Raw genomic sequence first — 19,297 nt, 5'->3', positions numbered from 1 at the left:
CTAGGATCTAAACCCTTAGGTTGCACCGGGGTCAGAAGTAAGGACACCGTCCCTCTGCACCCCGTTCCAGAGTTCTGCACCCTCCCACCTTGGAGCGGTACCCCTGGAAGCCAAACACCAGGTCAGGACACTGATTACAGATGCCCTTCCCTCCAGGTCAGGCTGAACCTGAACCTGGCCTCCCCCCTCCTCGGGGAACGACCTCCAGAGGCCCCAAAAATGGTCAAGCACTCTGGACGGTCAAATGCCCAACGAACCAGGACTTCTGCACCCTCCACTTAGGAGCGGTACTGCCCAACACCAGGACCGCCGGAGTTCTGGTTACAGACACTCCCCGTCCTCTAGACACAGGAAGATCCTCCTCAAATGACTTGTAAGTACAGCCTAGGCCCCTGACCTGGCGCTCCCTTAGGGAACCCTCCAGGCCCTGAGATAGGGTTTCGGGCCAACGTGGGACACACCGTCCTACACTCACTCCGCCTCCACTGAGACAGGACATGAGCCCCTACACCCCTACCATCCTAATGGGACCTAGCTGGGCTACACATGAACCTCTTCACCTACACAGGATCATCAGATACACAAGCCACTACTTTTAGAATCACTCCCTAATGCCTCTGCAAGACATCTAGCACACCGCCAGACATCCACCTTCTTGTCCAATGCCTCTGCAGGACCTCCTGCACACCACCAGAGGTACACCTCACGTGCAAGCTCCTTAAAAAAACTCACACCAACTCCTCCAGTTCAAGACACCACTCATCCACACACTCCCCCTCCAGACTGGTGAGACAGTTCCTCACTGCCCCTAACTCTCAACCTGTCACACTCTTACTGAGCACCAGGCACCATACTCTGGGAACTGGGAATGGGACTTCACTCACTGGACACATTTAAGCTGCCACCACTGGATCCTACCATACTGGGGAATCCAGACACACACACTACACTCAGGGGATAACCACCCTCCTGAGCTAGCCATTTATCCTCCACACTCCCTCTCTTCCATCTACCCACACAGGGACAGGAACAGGATTGGCCACTGGACCCAGCAAGGGATTCCTAGTCTATGGGAACCTCCCCCTCTACTGGCGTCCCGCCCTGTCATTTTCTGTCATCTGCCACTAAACATAAAGCGCAGGAACACCATCTGAAAATGACACTCTTGAGGAAAAACAAAATCAACAACAATAATCCCAAACATGTGACTATCTGAAAAATGCAGAGCTTTGTAATGTAGCCAGTTGTCGCTGTGGCTCTGCGCAAACACAAGTCCAAATCCGCACCGCTGACCAACAATGTTAGAACTGGCTATTTCTGGTAGGCTAAGGCTGACGCCAAAGCCAGGCAGAAACCACCATTCTAGTCAGGGCAAGGAAGTCACACGCCAAGATAACCCCTGCTCACCCCCTTGGTAGCTTGGCACGAGCAGTAAGGCTAAACTCGGAGGCAATGTGTAAAGCATTTGCGCCAGCGCACAACAGCAACAACATCCTAGGCACACCACAAAAGGGACTCCACACAAGGTTATATTAAAATAACTTTTGTATTGTAAACACTCATCAGATAACAATCACACATGTACATTGTGCCAACTGGCACGAGCAACATTCATAAGGGATTATGTACAGGACAGGGCCACATGGGCCACTGTCAGAATCAACACTTTGTAGATATAGAAATACTGTCAGAAATTAGAATAAAAGGATATAAAATCACTGTAACACAAAGTAACAGTTATAAATCACAACCATTATCTACTGGGAACAGGCAAGTACCACCTACGCAACCCTAAACACCATAGGAGAATGTCACGCAGGGGACCAGGACCTCACTAGGACCACCTGTACTAAAAAGAACAACCACCTAAGAATAAAATACATTTAGGGGTATAAGCAAGAACACATTACCCATGATGCATAAATATACATTTGTGATGTATTCCTATAGGTTCTGTATCGATCCCCCTATTCCTGACCCTATTCTGGTTAACAAGTTAACTAGCAGCCATCCCGTGATGCAGAAAACCCCCATGATGCAGGAACCGTTATCTGATTAAGCCACACTACGGCACAGGAACGTGTTATCTGATTAGGTCATAACGCTTGCCATCTAATTAGACAAGCGATATTCCTCCAGCCCCTGATAAGGCATACGGAGTTCTCAAAACAAATCAAACCTATGACAACCTGGGAAAAACCCTGCGGCCATTGTTTTGATTTCACCGAGAACTTCAGCAAAAGAATGTGCTAACGACCAGGTCGTATGACATCCTTATTGATGTATCTATGTCCATCCTTACGTCAATCTCGGCACCTTAAAGGTATAAATATTACCGATATTGCCCTATGCAAACACACGCGGTGGTGACGAGATCGGAGCAGCCAGACTTGCCGAAGCCCAGAGCAGAGCAGACCCCGCTGGCGCAGCCCCGCCTTCCTGACGCGCTGAAAACGAGACGCTGCCTTTCTCCTGCCGAGAAATCCAGCTCCGGCGCTCCCGGGTAGCCCTCGCAGGCAGCCTGGAATATCGAGACCAGAGACGAGAGATACCATCCCTCATTCATCCTAGATTCCAGGTACAGAACTGAATAACCCCTCGCAGAGAATTCTTTAGTCAGTCACTTGGCAAAACAAACTTAACTTAAACTGCTACTTTCTACTCCCGCCCACCTATTAGGCTTAGGTCAGGTACATCTGGGGTAGGCGTAGTTAGAAACACCAGTTGAGTACGATTAGTCAAATGTATATGTGTATATATCTATTTTATCCATTTTAAACCCTCATATGGCTTAGAAACCATATCAATGTTTTTACAGTATTATTTTATACTTCTGCTTTTAATGTATGCACTTTACTTAACCATAAGTATTGCAATAATATCGATCCATTTCTCTTGTATGAGAAAAGAGACTGATCAATAAATAACATCTTTTATTGAACACGCCCGTCTCTTCCTTTTCTCTACAATCTGGTGAAACTAAGAATGCACGTACTGACTGAGTAAAATAAGTCGTCTTTTGTTTTCACACGACTCTAGAGATACACTCTTGATTAGGGGAGAGCAAAGTTGTCATGTTCTATGGTTGTCAGAAACTAAATCCCTTCTTGTCTATCCAGGGAGGTTCAACTCCTCCTTGCCTATTCGAGAAAGTTTCTAGTGAACTCTGAGCTAGCTGGCAAACCCAAAACTTTAAGTCTAATATCGACAGTAGTAGACCTAGTTAACGTCTGGTCTAGGCCTATACTATTGAAGGTATTATTCCAATGCGCAGAGCCTATTGGGATAATAGGAACTACACTACATGGCGCCCAACGCGTTTGGATAGGCGATAAAACTAACGTAAGACATTTAGAGTAACTCAGTCGTGCTATTTCACTCAGACCCCTTTTTACCCATAATACTCCAAAGACGTCTGGAGTGGGTGAAAGGTAATATCCGCCAGACCTCGCAGGAGGAAACTCCTATGTATGGTTCTTGGTTTAGTCAACGTTGAAGGATACACTGTTCCAAAATATTGTGCATCTAATCTTTGTTTCCATAAGAACCTGATCTGCAAACAAACTAAATAACCTTCTGGACAGTACAATGTCAGACATTGAAGGAGAAAGAGAGGCAGTTAGAATAGTAACTGAACTCGCAGCAGCTGATAATGCACTGCAAGACGCTGACCCGGATATAATACTCATCGCGGTCAACATAAGAAAATCTATAACTTTAAAACTTATAGAAAATGGACTGACACCTAGAGGTGGCACAGTCATATTCGTAATTGAGGCACACGAATATCGGCAGACAGAGGTATTCTATTCATGGATACACTTTCCAGCAGCAAATGCTATAACAAAGGTCTTCCACTATTACAAAACAGAGGAACCTCCTAATGAGTACACTCCTTTCGAGGAGGTGGAAGTACCACTTAAATTTCAAGAGCATCTGCTCTTATTTAATGGCGCCCTAAAACATAATAATCACATCACCAGGCTCGGTCCATTAGGTAGACCAGGAGCAACGTGGCCGGTCCTAGCCGGATACACACCACATCCAGACATCGATGGGATGTCTGCAGCAGAGCTTTTAACACAGCTAAAACAATTAATAAAATTACATAGACAATTAGTCCAATATGTGATGCGGACTTCAACAATTCAACCAGCAATTAAAATTCCACAGCTGACCCCTCATCAGGGGAACACAAATAAAATTACACCACAGAACATACAATCCTGCCTAGGTAAAGTACCAGCTTAACGGGAACAAATACCATTCTGGTTAGCACAAAAAATCACCCAAATAGAGGCGGTGTTTCCAGACACCACCCCGTTAGAAAAACACAGGATTCTGACTATCTGTCTTCCAATGGGAATCGCACCACACGTGGAGGACTGTGACACTTGGGGTACAGTCTTTGCTTCCATCTACACAAAAACGCACGGTGTTCCATCCATTTCGGTAATACCAGATGTGCTAAAACAAATTCAAGACGAATACGGTCCAGAACCCGCTTTAACTCTTGGTATAAAATTACTAAAAGACTTCAAGCAGGTCTCGGCTATATTATTAGCCAACATAAAGGGAGAAGCAGCAAACGTGGCGATCCGCCAGAGGTTAAAGGAGACAGATATAGCAGACCAACCAGCTGAAATTGCCAGAATTATAGAAAAATTCTATGAGGAACTAGGTAGAGATAGTTTAGGTGGAATACCAGTAAAACCACAACTGATTGAAAGTCCTGAAAAAATATTTTTTAATAATAATTCAACATCACAAAAAAAGAGCTGGGATGGAAACAAATGATCCAATCCTAAAGAAAAGAAATTCCAGTCCAGAGGAAGGTCTCCTCGGCGAAGAGAAAAATCTCCGAACCAAAGACACAGGTCACCCCAAAGTGACCCCTCTGGGAAAAGATATAACATTAGAAATAGGGAAAATATAAAGAAGCCTGATAGATATCAAGATTTTGATACACGTCCCTCTCAATCTTTTCAGACTTCCTCGCAGAAATCAGAAAGAAGAGGACGATCAGAACAAAGAGAAGAGCACGCCAAGTCCAAAGACAAGGAACCTGCTCATCTAAAAAAGAAATTACAATTTCCAAAAAAGAAGGTAGCCAGTATTAAAGTAGTTAACAATGCCGAGAATACTGAGGACACAACTGAAAAAGGGAGAATGGGCTCAGACAATGCTAGACAGCGCAGCAGAAGTGAGCATAGCTCGCAAAGTCCTTATGAATCTTCTGGAGACAGTGGACACGAATGAATATCTTCAAGTGGAAACTGCAGACACCAGAGTTTGTCAGGGACTGCCCTCATGGCGAAGAAATAATTATGCCTGCCTTCTCAAATCATATCCCAATTCATAAAAAATACACACTTGCTAGAAAGTGGGCAGTAGCTCAAGCTCCTGCTTTATATAAAAATCATGTAGGATGGGATGAGGACTCTCCTCCTCACAAAATCCAGTTAAAATCACAACCTACTGCACAAAGACAGTACCCAATTAAGCAAGAAGCTAAAAAACAGGTAAAAGAAATCCTAGATCAACTAGAATACCAGGGGGTGATTGAAACTTGCACCTCACAAATGAACAACCCTTTGTTTCCGGTCTCCAAACCAGACAATTCATATCGTCTAGTTTTGGATTACCGGCACCTTAACTCATGTTGCAAAACTTTTGCAGTGCAAAACTCACATAGTGCTGCACTAATGAATAACATAGTGCGCAAAAAATACAAAACAACATTAGACATCTCTAATGGATTCTTTTGTCAAAACATAGCACCAGAGAGCAGATATTTGTCTGCGTTCTCAATAAATGGCACTCAAAAACAATTCTGTCGGTTAGCCCAGGGGTACAAGAACAGCCCAGGGGTATTCTCAGCGAGAGTAACAGAATTACTACAAACATATGATGACGAAGCATTATCGTATGTCGACGACATATACCTAACAGATGATGACTTGGATACTCACTTGAAGAGAGTGAACACCATAATACTTGGGTTCGCAGCAGAGGATTACAAATTCAACTTTAAAAAATCTAGAATTGCCCATCTAACAGTCCTGTTCTTAGGATATGAATTATCAAGTGAAGGCAAAAGCCTGGCTGACAATTTCCTAGAGAAATGTGCCGTACTCCAAGCACCTAGAACACTAAAAAACCTACAGTCAATTCTAGGCTTCCTAAATTTCGGAAGAACATACATTGCAAATTACGCAGAAAGGGTCAAACCCCTTTATGATCTAATAAAACCAGATTTTAAAAGAACCAATTGGACTCAAATACACACAGAAATTCTGAGATCCTTACAAACAGACATGTTAATTAAAAATAAATTAGAAACACGTGATAACACACGCAATCTTGTGATTCGAGTCATCCCAGGAAGATGCGGATTCACATACCTGACCTCTAATGAGGGAGAAAAGGTACCGATTGCATTTAAATCACACTTGTACACAGAAGCTGAAAAGAAATTCAGCATTAAAGAAAACATGGTTCATGCAGTTCAAACCGCAATAGCTAGAGAAAAAGATCAAGCGGACGGTAGACGTATCACAGTCAGAACAGCAGAATCAGCCTTTGAGGCATTAACAACACTGTGTAATTTACCAACAACAACATTGAATCCGGAATGGATACAATGGGTGAATTCAATTACAATGGACAAAGTAAACTACTACTTTGATCCAGAACTAGAAGAACTAAAAAATCTAGAATATGAAAGAACATTCCCTCTGCCAATCGACATTCTGCCCTTACGACAATACGCTTGTGTAATCTATACAGACGGACATGCTCAACCCTCCGTTTGGGGAGAACAAGCATACAACCCCACATATGAGATTACAAAAGAAGTGTGGCGCGGAGGTAAACTAAGACCTCTATTAACAAAAACACACTCAGTAGAAACTAATTCAGAACAACAGACTGAAATTATAGCATTGAAAATGGCGCTAGATGATGCGGATCGCGAATTCCCGACACTTATAGTGTCCGATTCATATTACTGCGTCAAAACATATAACAACGATTTGCAGACATGGATTCAAAACGGTTACAAAGATGACACAGGTGCAACAATAAAGCAAAAACTGCTTTGGGAACAAATAGTTCTGTTACAAAAAGAACTACCAAAGACTCACGTGACACACTCACTGAGTCATCAGCGTGATGGCGTTCACGTTGCAGGGAATTCATTGGCTGAGACAGCCACAGCGGTAGCAACTAAATCGGCTTCCGTAGCTCGAAGAAAGCGTACAGTGAAGTATATTGACGGTGAAACAGTGCTGGCGGTGAAAACGTCATCAAAAGGCGACTGCTCAGCGCTACCGATCAACTATCCACTCAATTATACATACATAATCGATGCAAACTCCGTCCCTTTTGCTCGAATCCCTGGAGTGGGGGATAGAGTACTTCCAAACATGGACAGGAGAACCTTGTTAATTGCAGACGCACATATGGGCGAGGGTCTCAGACACCTCAAACTAAAAGATTCTCTGGAAGAATTACAATCAAGGTACTGGTGGCCAGGCATGAGCCTGCATCATACCATTTTTGTAAAGAACTGCCCAAACTGTAACAGAAATCGCAGTGGTGAGAGAAACGGTGTAATACCGTGTCGTTTCACTCCAGAAAGAATCAACAGTAAAAATCAAAGCGTCCGATTAACATATACAGGCTAGTTTCCACTTATAATGTAGATCCCCAGCACTCGGCTGACGTCTGGACTGTTATACAGAGATTTGCGAGTCTAAATGGCATATACGCTAGGAGCATGCTACGTTTGACCGATGTTTTCACTTTAGCTTTTAAGTCTGAGGGGAAACATGGCCAAATGAGCATAGCATAGCGGGATTCTTCTCACTTCCTTCCTGAGGGATACGGGATGGTGTAAAGAAAAAACCAAGGCAGAAAGCAATCTATAACGGAAAGGATATTAGGTTCGGGAGCTGGGTGGGTCAAACATCTAATAAGTGTCCAACGTAGTCTAAATAACCTGCCAAGAAATTCTCTGAAGGGATTCAGTCCGTACGAATTATTATTTGGAACTAGGATGTTAGTCTTAGACCTCGACAGTCAGACTTCAGTGGTGAAGGAAAAAAGCTTTGATATCAAAGATCGTTTGGCTATTTTGCAGGACTTAAACGAAACAAGAAAAGACCTGAGCAACATAAAGTTGAAACAGCAGCCAACAACCACTGAAGAACCACCACCTGTCCCAGCAAGACCTGTCTGGATTCCAAAAGTCGGGGATCTAGTCAGAGAAAAGATCGCGGTAAAAAAGGAATTTGGGCCTTCTTACAGAAAAGCAGTTCCTGTCTTGTCCGTCAACGGGACAAGATCAGTTGTACTACCGCCGCTTGCTGGTAAAAAGGAGAACCGAGTTGTATCCATCGACCTGGTAAAACCACAATCATGTGGCCGATAACAAACAGTAGGCCAAGTGGACTCCCGATAAGTAGTAGAACACCAAGATTTGCTACAAACACAGAGGTTCAATCTAAGAGGCTAATCACATTCGAAACGCCTACAGAAACACAACAAGGACTATGCAACAATGCAATGGAACTTAGACCTCTGAAAACCCAAATAAAAACATTTAGCAGAGACACACCAATCTATAATGAAGTAACAAACGACTATGCAAGAAACAGTAATCCTGAAGCAATTGGAACAATTGACAGAACTGCATCCGGCTACTTCATAAACTTCGATGATTCCTCTGAAGGCTTCACTGAATCAAAAACACAGCCATCAACAAAAACCTTTAAAGAAAAAGTTAAAGACCTTTTGCAACAACTGAAAGAAACATATCTGATTTCTCCATGGATTGAATTTTGGGTGGGTTTTGGTGCATTTATCCTCATACTTTGGCTCATCATGGTACTAACTTTGGGACGCTTCATTGAGGGAAAATATGCTAAAATGGACACAGCAAGTCAGAAAATCAACTTGATCCTCAAACCACACACATCTTCACACGTCGAGAAAAGAGAACTTTCTTCAGTCAACTTCACAGCCAATCCTATACCGGGTGGGGTAGCATGGGACAACACTGACTACGAAATTTATGGTCCGGTTGAAATCCTGAAATATCCACACCAAATTAAGATCTCATTGAGTGACTTTGTAAAACCAAGCTCATTTGCTGATGATTGGGACTTTGAAAGTATAAATATTATGATGTCTGACTTAGTGATGTCTGCTAAATTTACCAAACATGATTATTTGCAGGGTTCGACAAATTATGAAAGTATGTACTGTTATAACCACTATGGTAACCATTTTCTACATAGATCTGCACAACCTAGAAATGTTTTAAATTATAATCAATGGGAACATTGTGCAACCCCTCCAAAAGAAAGCTCAAGAACCTTTTATGACAAATATTCATACTTTTCAGGTTTTAACACAAGTAATGCTGAAACATTTTATTTCAAATTGTCAAATAAGACAGGGACAAAGACCATGATAACAAACACGAAATTGATATATTCAGACTCATTCTTTGAACAAATGAATACTTTTGGTTTTGATTATTGGGACAAAAATGTTGAAGTTAAAAGTGTTTGGGGTACAAAAGAATGGCAAGTACAGGGTATAGAATCTTTGTTTAGAGCCTGCATGATCCCAGAACAAATTATATTTTTAAATGACACTGTTCAACAAACTACCTGTCTTGGCCTAGCCAAAATCAAAGACTTAAATAAACCGTCTATTCCAAAACCAACAATGAACAGCAATAGCTCTACAGATGAAGAGATAGACGTAAATTATGTATTAAACCAAAACAGAACACATCCTGATTGGAAACAGTGGTTGATCTGGCCCACAGATACTAATAACTGTCAAGACAGATTCCTGAACAAAACACAGGGGTTCAAAATGACCAGGCCAGACCCTAGATATTCCCAAAGACAACACCCAGGGATAATAACCACCTACAGTGTGGGCAAATTATGCCTTCAATGGCTACAAACTTCCACACTGGCAGAAATTAAGCAACACCTAACTTTACTTACTGATGGTGCTGACTTGCGTGATTTCATTATGGGACCACGCAAACAGCGTCAAAAACGTTTCATAGCAGCCTCTGTATACGCAGCATACAACGAGGCCTGGAAGGTTACTCAAATTGAAACAGCAGAAAGTATACGGGAAATTGACCGTATTAATTTGGAAAAATCACTTTCTGTAGTTGACAATGGGTTAATGACTCTGTCCTCCAGAATTTTTTCTCTGGACAGCATTGTGTCTTCAGCAATCGACATAATATCGCAAGACTTACTGTTGTTACAACACGGCCAGTCTCAATTGCGTTCTATTGTACAGCTTGGCTGGACGTTACAAAATCTGCGTTCAGGCTATGTGCCTTGGCGTTTAATCAACACAACGTCACTATTCAATATCTTTAACCTTACTGATAAACAAATCAGTATGGCACAAAAGGGTGCTGATTATACAATCCTGAGCATTGAGAAACTTGAGTGATTACCAGTGACAATGTCAGAACGACCTGTCACTGAATGGATAATACATGGGATAATTAATATTCCTATATCAACCTTCAGGTTTCAATACTGCCAAAAATATATACAGGCTGGCATGTACGAAAAATTGGGAAAAGGGTACATTAAAACAACATGGAACTTGCCCTATTCACATGCATGTGTCAGTAATAAAGGACAGAAAGTGTTTCTTAGTGGCAATAATTGTGCAATGTCACTGAGCGGTACACTTCTGTGTAACGGAATTAGTTTGCATGGAGCCTGTGAAGGGAATTCATATAACCTTTCATGTCACCAGCTAGGCGCACCTGCAACAGAGATAGAACCATTCTTTCAAAGACTCTATAATGGGAGTTACATTCTAATTGTAGATCGCAGATGTTGTAGTCTTATGCCCGGGACTCCTTATCTCGTAACTACGACTGCGAAGGTCATGTGCTGTGGACACTCATTGTTCCCCAGCTCCTTTCCAGACAGGGAGGCAAGGGCATGGCCCAACTTGAAAATTACTTCTATTCGAATAGATACTTTAAGCAGAATGAAAACAGTGCTTCTTCAGACGCCGACCAGGCTCACGTCATCAAAAGAAACGTATGATCTCCTAGTCGCAAGGACGACTGCAGAGATTCACTCATTGTTATCAACTAATTCCCCCATACATTTCGCAGAAATCCTGAATGAAATCTTAAATATTTCTGATACCAGTGGAGTCTCAAAAGTATTTAAGACAGTATTTTCGATGGCATTAACACCATTCAAAGCCATACTGGGTATTTTTCCAGATTTCGTCCATTCGATTTTTGGCGGACTTCCCCTCATTTTGGGACTAATTGCAGGAATCCTATTCCTAGTCCTTATATTTTGTTATGGCAAACCGTGTCACAGACAAAACACCTGCGACAAGGGAAGAAACAATCCTAGCCATTGGATACCGGGACCGGATATAAAAAATCCTGGGACTTTCCCGGCTTAGAGACCTGAACATGACTTGGTTTCTTTCATTTCGACCAATGTGGCAACGATGTGTTTTACCTGTATTAAGGTGCTTGCTATGCGGAGAAGAATGCGTGTTAGACACCTGTCTGACGCTACAATCGGATGTGCCAATGGATGCAGAAACATTGTTGAGTCCAATAAAGGCTCATGCTTTGTGCTGCCCTCAACGGCTACCAATCCTGATGACGGCATTCATGGAAGCTTCACCACTACGATTAAGGGGTAGTGAAGTTCAAGATGAAAGCAGCATTGATCAGGTACGACCTTCTGTCAGCAATACTAATCAAAACGTCAATGGAGACAATCATGCGCACGAATGCATGGTTACACCTTTTTCCGAGTTAGTGGAACTCTCCCAGGAAGCTGTTCACAGCTTTTTCGACAGTCTAAATGATATGATGTTCTCACCAGAGCAGAAATAGAGACTTTTGAGCAAGCTCGCACACGGCGTTCCCTGAATTTGGCCTTCAGCTACAATAGCAAAATACCATGAACAATTATCCTCCAGTTCACGGACAGCAATTTTTTTCAGCAGCCCAAAAATATTTTTACGAATTTTTTCGGGACACTTATCTTCTGCTTAAAGTAAGAACTATTCTTAGAGAACTAAAATTTCTATTTTTAGATACTTTATAGACATTAGCTGCCCGCTGGTATGTTCATAATTATTTTATTCTGTGATGGAATGGTCTCGAACCTTTTTTCTGTATTAAGAGCCATTTCATGTGTAAATTCTCATATACAAATTAGTGATAATGTATAGATATGCGTGATTACTTTAGCATTATTCTACAGCTTGAGTGCATATATTACATGTGACTGTTTTTTCCGTATATTTGATAATTTCAAAATGCATTTATGTATTTTGGGGTGGTAAGGTATACACAATACTCTACAGTATGTTTTACTATGCCTAGATTAGTAAATATGTCCATAGTTAGCGTGGAGTGGGTGTGATGTATTCCTATAGGTTCTGTATCGATCACCCTATTCCTGACCCTATTCTGGTTAACAAGTTAACTAGCAGCCATCCCGTGATGCAGAAAACCCCCATGATGCAGGAACCGTTATCTGATTAAGCCACACTACGGCACAGGAACGTGTTATCTGATTAGGTCATAACGCTTGCCATCTAATTAGACAAGCGATATTCCTCCAGCCCCTGATAAGGCATACGGAGTTCTCAAAACAAATCAAACCTATGACAACCTGGGAAAAACCCTGCGGCCATTGTTTTGATTTCGCCGAGAACTTCAGCAAAAGAATGTGCTAACGACCAGGTCGTATGACATCCTTATTGACGTATCTATGTCCATCCTTACGTCAATCTCGGCACCTTAAAGGTATAAATATTACCGATATTGCCCTATGCAAACACACGCGGTGGTGACGAGATCGGAGCAGCCAGACTTGCCGAAGCCCAGAGCAGAGCAGACCCCGCTGGCGCAGCCCCGCCTTCCTGACGCGCTGAAAACGAGACGCTGCCTTTCTCCTGCAGAGAAATCCAGCTCCGGCGCTTCCGGGTAGCCCTCGCAGGCAGCCTGGAATATCGAGACCAGAGACGAGAGATACCATCCCTCATTCATCCTAGATTCCAGGTACAGAACTGAATAACCCCTCGCAGAGAATTCTTTAGTCAGTCACTTGGCAAAACAAACTTAACTTAAACTGCTACTTTCTACTCCCGCCCACGTATTAGGCTTAGGTCAGGTACATCTGGGGTAGGCGTAGTTAGAAACACCAGTTGAGTACGATTAGTCAAATGTATATGTGTATATATCTATTTTACCCATTTTAAACCCTCATATGGCTTAGAAACCATATCAATGTTTTTACAGTATTATTTTATACTTCTGCTTTTAATGTATGCACTTTACTTAACCATAAGTATTGCAATAATATCGATCCATTTCTCTTGTATGAGAAAAGAGACTGATCAATAAATAACATCTTTTATTGAACACGCCCGTCTCTTCCTTTTCTCTACAATCTGGTGAGACTAAGAATGCACGTACTGACTGAGTAAAATAAGTCGTCTTTTGTTTTCACACGACTCTAGAGATACACTCTTGATTAGGGGAGAGCAAAGTTGTCATGTTCTATGGTTGTCAGAAACTAAATCCCTTCTTGTCTATCCAGGGAGGTTCAACTCCTCCTTGCCTATTCGAGAAAGTTTCTAGTGAACTCTGAGCTAGCTGGCAAACCCAAAACGTTAAGTCTAATATCGACAGTAGTAGACCTAGTTAACGTCTGGTCTAGGCCTATACTATTGAAGGCATTATTCCAATGCGCAGAGCCTATTGGGATAATAGGAACTACACTACACATTCAGAGGAGTAGTAAAGGGAAACACATGATGCATAAAAACATTCAGAGGTGTACGGACAACCACCTAAGTATCACACAGCGTTTAGGGGTCTAGAAAAGAACACATTACCCATGATGCATAAATATACATTCAGAGGAGTAGTAAAGGGAAACACATGATGCATAAACCTACACATTCAGCGGTGTTCAGAACAAAGCACATGATGCAATAAAAATACATTCAGAGGTACCAGAACAATACAATAGCGCAAAAGTCACATGATGTCTAAAAACATTCAGAGGTGCAGGAATAACACATGATGCAAGAAATCACATTCAGAGGTGCAATAACCATACAATTGCGCAAAACCTACATAAGCCACCACCTGTGGCAGTCCCTAGGCCAACTGGCCTTGTTGGGGCTAAGACGCCCTGTGTCTCAATGTCAGGGGCCTAAACGGTGCAGGTGCCCACTACTTGCTGGGCACCTGTGGAAAATCCCAAGACCTAAACGGTGCAGCTGCCCACTAATTGCTGGGCAGCTGGGAATCATCAGAAAACTGCGACAGGGCCCTCACTGACCCTTAGGCGCAAACTGCGCCCACTGCTGGAGTCACACAGGCTCTGTCGCCAACATGTAAGAGCCACACAGGCTCTAAAACAAGTATGCCCCAAGTCCCTCGGGGGGACTCTAAAGATCAATGTGGGCCTTGGAGCACCCTGACTCCTAAAACAGTTATGGCCCCCAAGCCCCTCACAGGGACTTTTGAGACAAATACGGGCCCTCGGTGGAGCCTCTCGGGGCTCTAGACTACGTTGGGGCGACCCGCTGCCAACCGGGGCCGCCCTACAGTACCACACTAAAATGTGCCCCTACGCAGGAGCCTTGCAGGGCTCAAAACGACCAATGCCCGCAAGAGCCTCGGGGCTCAGAGAAACACATCGCTGAGGAGCGGCCCGCTGCCACGGGACCGCTCGAACACTGCCTCCATCAGGCGCTGCCGCCCGCGGAGCTCCCCACCTAACCCCAGCCCTTTGACACTCACCGGGCTGGTCGGGGGGCTCCGCTTCACTTGCGGCTTCCTCTCCTCTCGCTGCAGGGCTCCCTCAGCTCACGGGAGCCCTGTCGGCCGGACGCCATGATTCTTCTCTTCTCATGTTTGACTGGGTGTGAGAGTTTGATTGATTCAGATGCTCCGTCCATCACCACCCCCTTTTGTACCGCTTTTGGCCGCCATAAGTGTGGCAGGGTATGCTCAGACGTGAGTCCCTTGCTCACTTTGCCACTGGATTCAAGCAAGCCGGGCTGAAGACAGCTGGAATGCCAGAAACCGGTCCTCAGAAGCTTGTTTCCGGTCCAGGGAAGACATGGCTTGGCAGTTCGGGCTGGACTGTTCCCATGAGGCACAGGGTCAGACTGATTTGCATATAGCCATGTCTGAACTGGGATGGCAGAGTGGGCTAAAGAACGGTGATGGATTAAAGCCAGATCTTTTGACTGGGTGTGAGAGTTTGATTGATTCAGATGCTCCATCCATCACTACCCCCTTTTGTACTGTGAAATCAGGATAAAGCGCCCACGAGGTGCTGGGGAGCCCTGAAATCATGAAAACGCCCCACAGAGGACCCCCACAGCAAGAAGGGTCCCAGCAGCTGCAGGGTATTACAGGACAAGGCTCTAGGGCAAGTGAAGTCTCCCAGCCATCCTCAGGCCAGGCAGAAAGGGCCCCCAGGAATTCCTCCAGTAGTCCATCCGGTATCCAGGGGCTGGGCAGGACCCAGGGATTCCCCTGGGCCCAAGCACCATCACGCCCCTGGCAGATTCAAGTCAGAATCAAGAACATTTTGGAAGGGGACACAGCCCCTTCTTATACAGAAAAAAGTCTTTGAAGTCTTTGTGTAGGCAGTGTGAGAACCAGCTAGAACTGGTTATTGGGAAATCCTTCCAGTATCAGGGACAGAGGTGACAGTCGCCCAGCGGGGAGGTGGAGCCAGCATTGTGGTCAGGCAGGCACAGCCCTTCACTATCAGGTGCTATCTCCTCCCACTTCTCTGGCAGCAGATGCTGTCTTTCATCCACGGGCTGACTCAGACAACCTCCTGCGGGCTCTGCAGCCCCTGTCACACTCGAAAACCAGACAGTCAATCCACAAGCAGGCTCAGGCTCACCAGCCAAACACACGCCAGGCACAAATTACACAAATATGCCAACTTCTAAAAGTGGCGCTTCTAGACTAGACACAATCATGCCGCTTACACCATTATGCAGCATTGATTCTCACGAGTTCGCACATATCAAACTCGACCCTGCACTCCCCACACATCAGGAACTACCATGGGCATACCTATTCCCTATTCATTCCTATGGGAGGGCAGGTCACTCACCACACATACACAGAGAGCTCACGCACTTTACACTGTACCACAGTGAAAAAGTGCGCAGAGGCCTAAAATCACCAACCCAGGTTCCAGAAACAGGCTAGGAAAAAGCAAAAAGTTTCGGGGTGAACCTGCCAAAAGGGCCAGGTCCAACAATACACTTATTAATGAAGAAGGGTAAGTGAAACTACTTACCTGTCACGAGCGACCTACACATCTACCCGCTCCTTTCCTGGTCCTGAAGAAGGCCCACCAACCCTTAGAGGCGATTAAGGGCCGAATCATGTCAACCTTTCACGATTGAAGATTAGGTGCAGTGAATCACTTACACATCCACCTGAGCACCACCCCTATTTTTAAATGTTGCCCCTTCCTGTCTAATTAAAGTCAACAAACAGGAAAGGAGGTATTTTTAATTCTCACTATATCTCACATCCTCTTCACGACTGTCAAAAACCAGATGGTCTCCCTCCAGGTGGATGAGTTCACACTACCTGGAGAACTGGAAACTCAGACGGTTATGACCCAATGATGACACTACTCAACTAACTGAATAGGCGGAGAAAGCAAAATATACCACCTCCCAAAAGCTTGAGTGAATGAGGTTTTTTTAAGGACCAATAGACCCTGGTACTATTCGTCCCGTGATTCATTCTCCTTTCATTGATATGATTACACATGGAAGCCAAATGGATCTCAGCTTCTCCCTCCCTCTGTATGATATATGCACATTCTGTCTTCTGCATCTAGTCGTTGACTCTCTGTAGAATTCATATTTATTGGGCTTTAGCAACCATATACTACATTTTTTATTTAATTTTTTGTACTTCACTTTGGCGAAAGGCTAAATAAATGCAATTAATGTAATGAATATGAAATAAAAAACTGTACAGTTCTCATCTTTAGGCTACACATGGCATGATAATAGAAATCAGAAAGACACATAAAGGGTAGCATAATGTTATATATTTGTTCTGTTAATTTTACCTAGAAGTATGAATCATCTCCATACCAGTGAGACGTATGGGTCTTATTTGTGCATCCAGATGGTGAAAACACGTTCTCAAAGAACTTTGCATTTGGAATGCCTCGTTAATGAGAAAAAAGGGTGAAATCAGATAGTGTTTGGATTCAATTAACACAGCTTTCCTTGATCGCTGTACATTGATGTATCTTGGTTCTCACCAAGCCATGCTGATTTTTGCTCAGATTATCAATACACTTTCTAATGTTTTGCATCTTCTTTTTTTGTGTACTGTATATGGCTGCTCGATAGCAGTGTGTCTTGAAGCATAAACTGAGTGGGGGCTTTGATGTGTGCTTTGTACGTTCTGGCATGCCCACCCTACACTTCATAATTCTAAAGAATCCGGCGGCCAAATGTCAAGAAACCATAATAAAAAACTATTGAGACCTCATAACTCTCTGTATAAAAACAGCAAACTGTAGACAAAAAGACAGAATTTATAACACAGGCTGAAAGTATAGTCCATTGGCAGGAATGAATACGAGACACGGTGCTAAATCTTCAATACAGTACTATAATAATGACTGCATCTATTCACCAGCCCTTCGGCTACTTTGTTGCTTCACCTTAGCAACATGAGATGGTGTTAAATTCACCACATAGCAACTGCACCGCGCACAATAGTCTCCTGTCAAATGCCTCTTGTTCTGATGTATTGAAGTCAATAATACGAGAAATCAAATGTCAAAGTGTGAACCATTTGACTTCTTTGCAAGAAACTATAAAACAAAAAAACCCTGCTATTTTATGTCTGTGACATAATTGTGCTTTCTATTGATCCTGCCTTAAGGTTATTAGACCGGTGAGCCTTTCAGCAGCTAAGTCTGAGTTACTGCAACCACACTTTGCAACAAGGTTGACAACATGCAGAGGACCTACACTCTGTACTATTAACAATACACAACTGTATGAAAGTTGAATTAATTCAATACGTACTTGCACTCTATCAACACGTTTTTATATGCCCTCTATGGCAATATAAAAATGTAATTTGGACCATCAAGACTTATGGCCTGATTAAGAATTTGGCAGATGAGTTCCGCCATTACAAAAGTGGCGCTATCCGGTCCACCTAATTACAAGTCCATTCTATGCTATGGCATATGTAATAAGGCGTATGGGATGTTAGTCAAGTTTCTAATGAAGCGCGCATCTTCCAGACCCTAAATCTTGCTCTTATATATTGCTGTGTTTTATACACAACACCCATTATTCTACTCCACATCTTGATTCAACCTTTACACTTTTGCAAAATAGAATATTTCGCATGAGTCCCTGAAACATGATTCCAGTTACTCTCATCCATTGCAACACTGACAGGATTACCCTTACATCACATTCAATTTCTTCCGTACCTCCCTGCTGCAGGAGACATACAGTTCAGCCAATCAGTGTACTTAAAACTTCTGCCTGCGAATTACACTTGACACTGTACTAACAGCATCCTGAACTTTGACACCTAATAGAGTTTGACACTCCCCTTCCTGCAGATTGACTTTATGCCATAGAATCCAGCACAAAAGCAAACCTAATGCACATTCTTTCTAAAAACAACTTTGAGTTACTGCACTCCATCACCATGACCACCACTTACTGCTTAAAGTGTACAACCATCTCCAAGGACAAAATGAGGCGCACTGAAATGTACCCCCAGTGTGAGTACATGTTCAGCACTTCTGCTCTAGCCGCCACATCTTTCTTGATGTGCCATGATAATTGCAATTCTCTGGCACTCATTCATGATATCTAGAGACACACACACACACTCAGACACTCGCACACCACATATACACATACAAGCACACACATACACAAATAGCTCCACCTTCCCTTTCTCAAGCACTGTCAGTTTCAGGCATATGTTTCCTGTACTGCATTCATTGTGGGTGTCTCCTCCAAACATCTCCTCTCAATCCTTTCTGCTAACTTATGCTGTATCAAAACAACTGTGACATTAGCAGTGAACTTTGTTTCCACTAACATCTAACATAACTCCATATATGCTATACAGATCAACATACTTCCATCCATATATGTAGGCCCTGTCATGAACTTTGTGGATACAGCACTTTGA

This window comes from Lissotriton helveticus, chromosome 8 (genome assembly GCF_964261635.1).
Source record: "Lissotriton helveticus chromosome 8, aLisHel1.1, whole genome shotgun sequence".
Classification (NCBI taxonomy): domain Eukaryota; kingdom Metazoa; phylum Chordata; class Amphibia; order Caudata; family Salamandridae; genus Lissotriton; species Lissotriton helveticus.
Note: the sequence above shows the minus strand (reverse complement) of the source record.